Raw genomic sequence first — 4,035 nt, forward strand, 5'->3', positions numbered from 1 at the left:
CCCCCCCCCCCCGGCACACGGGGGTGGGGGGGCTGCGCTCGCCCCCTCCCCCAAATATCCGGGCTGCAGCTCGCCCCCCCCGGGCCCCCCTCCCGCCAGGGAGAGGAGGGGCTGGAGAGAAGAGGGGGGGGTTGCAGGCAGCCTCCCCCCCTCCCCAGACGCAGAGCGGCCAATGCAAACCCTCCCGGAGCTGCAGAGGCGCCGAGCGGCCCCCACCTCCTCTCCCCGCCCGAGGAGAGCCGATCCCCGAGGGGCCGGGGGCTGCGGCCTCCCCCCACCCTTTCATTGCATTCTTCCCCCCACCACCCCCAGCAACTCTCAGCCTGGCCGAAAAGGCGAGGCGTTGCGCGTTTTTTGGGGTACCCCCTTCCCTTCACCCCCTTCTCCCCCGGTGCAGAGATGCCCCCCGCCAGGAGCGGCTGGGAGAAGCGGTACCCGCGGGCAGGGGGCTGCGGGAGGCGCAGCCTCGAGCGCTGCCTCCATGTTGGGGGAACGGCCTCCCCGCGGGGCCTCCGCTGCCCCGCCGTTCCCACGGCCGCGCTGCCAGGCTGCCGCTGGCCCCGGGGAAACCTCCCCGAAAGGCACGGCCGCGGGCCGCTGCTTGAGGCTGCCCGCACCGGCCCGGTGCTGAACCTCCCCTGGGTGCTCGCGGGCTCGTTACGAAGAGCTCCTCTTTAAACAGCAGCAGCAGCAGCAGCAGTCACGTTCAGCTGAAATTTGGTTTCCGTCTCGGAAAAATTGTTGCTTACTTTTGAAGAAATGTTTCCCCCCAAACACGAGCTCTTGCAAAACTAGGTTCTTTGCTTTGTTAAAGACAATGCGTTTTTAAAGTGTTCAAGGGCAGATTTTTGCATTTGGAACATCAAGGCTAATTAAGAATCCTTGGATGACCCATTCACAATCCAGTATTGTCACTTAAACTATTCAGTGGAAAATACTGAACTCAGCGCGTGCAAGGGCATCTCAAACTGTGGAGCGTTCCAAGAGCTCGAACCCAGCACTTGAATTAAACAGTGGTGGAACCGAAAAAGCATTCTGGGTACTGATGTGCAAATAAGCGCACCAAGCTTCCAACTTCCAAAACGCGGTATTACATTAACACTTAGGGCCACGCGCTGCCCTCAGCCTGGATGCTGGGTTTCTCTTGCTTCTGGAAGCTGACTACACCGCAGGCAGAATACTGCCGGTAGCTTTTTATTACTGCATTACGTATGCACACGCCCTGATATGAACGTGTATTTTGGGAAATCTGAGGTTGTTCGAGTGGTAGCAATGTTGATGAACATGCACTCTATTACATGCATAATGCAGTGCCCCCATCCTGTTAGTCTGTTAGTGTGCCACAAACCAAGAGTTGTACTTGCTGTGGTGAAGAAAATGATTATATTTAAACATACTAGCCAGGCTGCGTGTGCACACACTTGCAGCTGTTAAAGAATCTGGAATTTGCTTATCTTTCCTAGTGGCTTCACTCAGTTGTGTGCTTTTCCCCCCAGCGGTTCATACTGGCTTATTAATTTGCTTTCTTTTAGTCCCCAGTCTCCTGACATGGTTCCTGCTTCCTATTTCAGTTCCCTCCTTGCCTGTTCTTTGTCTCCTCTTTAGGCAGGGGGAGGGGGTCCTGCCGCTCACACTGCACTTTCCTCAGAACTTTCTCCAGTTGCCAGGGAATGTTCTGGTTTCAGCTCCCAGCCCTCCTGTTTAAAAAGCACCGTCCGACACGCCCTGCCTGCTTCTTTAGGTAAATGCTACGTCCTTCCGCCCCCCCCCCCCCCCCCTCCCAAGCACGCGTGTTTCTCGGCAAGCGCCCCATTCCCGCTCCCCCTCGGAATGCCGGATTAGCACGCCCGGAGCTCGTCCCCTGAGCACGCTGCTGGGCTCTCAGTAAAGACGACCCCCAGCACTTAGCGCTCCCAGGGAGATCACAAGGTGACCAGCGCAGCCGTTACCTTAGCTCCTTGTCCCCTCACACAGTAAGGCTGGATCTCTCACTTCAGTTCTGCCTATATGGAACTGCTCTCTGCCACCTCCACGGCTTTGCCAATGCATTTAGAGGCCCACTTGAGCCAACTTTGTCTGGTCCCCATTTTATCCTGTCCCAGGACACGAGCCTGTCGATGCAGTCATTCAATTAGTGCTTATTATGACATAGCCAGATTCCCTCTATTTACAAATAAGCATGCAATTCGTGCAGAACTATGACAAAATTTGGATCATCTGTATAAACAGATTTGGAGGATGAAATTCCCTGCATGTAATGTGATGACCAAGTGTCATTTCCCCATACTTAGCTATGCAAGTGTACAGGTGTGACTTATTCTTGGATTCATTCATCATCTGAACTAACTAGTTAACGTCTCAAAGACCAAGTTCCAGATGGAAGACTTTTAGATGCAAATTAAATACATACACATTTGCAGTATAAAGAATTCCCTCCCCTTTTTGGATGATTCCTGACCTATTTGCTCTCACATCTTCTGCACTTGGACCTGTTGAACTTCTCCTGATTTCCTCTCTCTTTTAAATAAAGGCATTTTCCTCAGCTACTTTATTCAGCTTCTCACTATTTCCTGTCTCACTTCGGCTCATGGGAATTCCTGAGCTGTCCCTAAATGTTTTGCAGCTGTTTGGTCCCTGCTGAAGCACTTTGATTGGTATCTCAATAGTAGTAAAAATCCTCTTTTGCTCTGAACATGTGTGTGCCATTTGGGATTGTACACTGTACATTGCTCACTTCACAGCAGATCAATTGCTACTGGCCTTACTCAGAAGCGCAGACCTTAAAGTAATTTGGAACTGCAAATATAGGGAGCTACAGAAAGACTGTATTACAGTTGAATCTATTCAAATCTGCTTGGGTATACGTTAATTAGACTTGGGACATACTTATTTCTTTAACATGCTCAGATCATGAATCTGTAGATCTGGCTACTGATTATTTTTTTTTACAAATAGTCTGTATTAGGATATTCTTTAAGGTTAGTCACCATTTCACATCATTTATAATATTAGCAGAGATCAGAAATCTGTAACATAAGGCTTTTCATGGCATACTTGCAAATTTCAGTGAGTAGTTGTCATTTTTTTCTGAGCTTACACTGGAATTTTAATTAACTGAGACCAATCTAACAAGCAATTAATTCAGCATTCATTACTTGTTAGGTTGGTTGTTACTTAAATTTAATTTTTGAAACTCGCTCCATTTTTTATTGGGAATCATCCCATGAGAATGCTAACCCTAGCAGCAAGGATTTGGAGACTTGGAGACAGCAGTTTCCTCTGCAATCCAGACACAGGTTAGTGATTTGTCAGTTCTCTCCTTTAAAAGCAAACAACTCTCTTGTTTAAAAATACCTAGTATTGTCACAAAAACTACAGCAACATCTAGCAGGGAGGTATATATGATGCTATGAAAAATATGCAGTAAGAGTTATAAAAAGGGGAAATCACACACTTTGCTTTTCTTCTTTTTGCTCAATCTCCTCACTGGACTCGTGTTGTTTAGTCAATCTGTTGCCTGGAGGTGCACGACGAAGTCTGGGGAGTTGACGCTAAACTACAGAACTTTTTATTGTTAAACTGATTTAAAGCAGGCTTTGAAGCCAACCTTTGCTACTTAATCTCCCTTTTGTTCCCCTCGTTTCTTCACTCTGTCCATCTTAACTTACTCTAGACTGTCTGGAACCAAAGATACCTGAGCCATTCAAAACAAGATTGCTACGCTAAGGATCTGGTCAAAATGGGAATACAATCGATGGAGCTTCCTGCTCCATCAAATCGACTCCCCATGAATTAGTCATCCATATCTAGTTAAGGAAACATGGTAGACAACTTTCTCATGTAAAACATACAGTACAATACAATCCTAAATAAGCAATGCAAGTAGTGAATGTTTGGTATTCACTAAGCTACTGTGCTGTTCTGAGAAGGACAACTTCTCCAGAAATACCAAGTACGCTGGCATTAAAAAGTTAATCCAGGACAACAACTAAGAACTGATACATCTGTATTTCTTACAATACTCAAAATATAAAT

Source organism: Oxyura jamaicensis, chromosome 15 (genome assembly GCF_011077185.1).
Source record: "Oxyura jamaicensis isolate SHBP4307 breed ruddy duck chromosome 15, BPBGC_Ojam_1.0, whole genome shotgun sequence".
In the NCBI taxonomy this organism is placed as follows: domain Eukaryota; kingdom Metazoa; phylum Chordata; class Aves; order Anseriformes; family Anatidae; genus Oxyura; species Oxyura jamaicensis.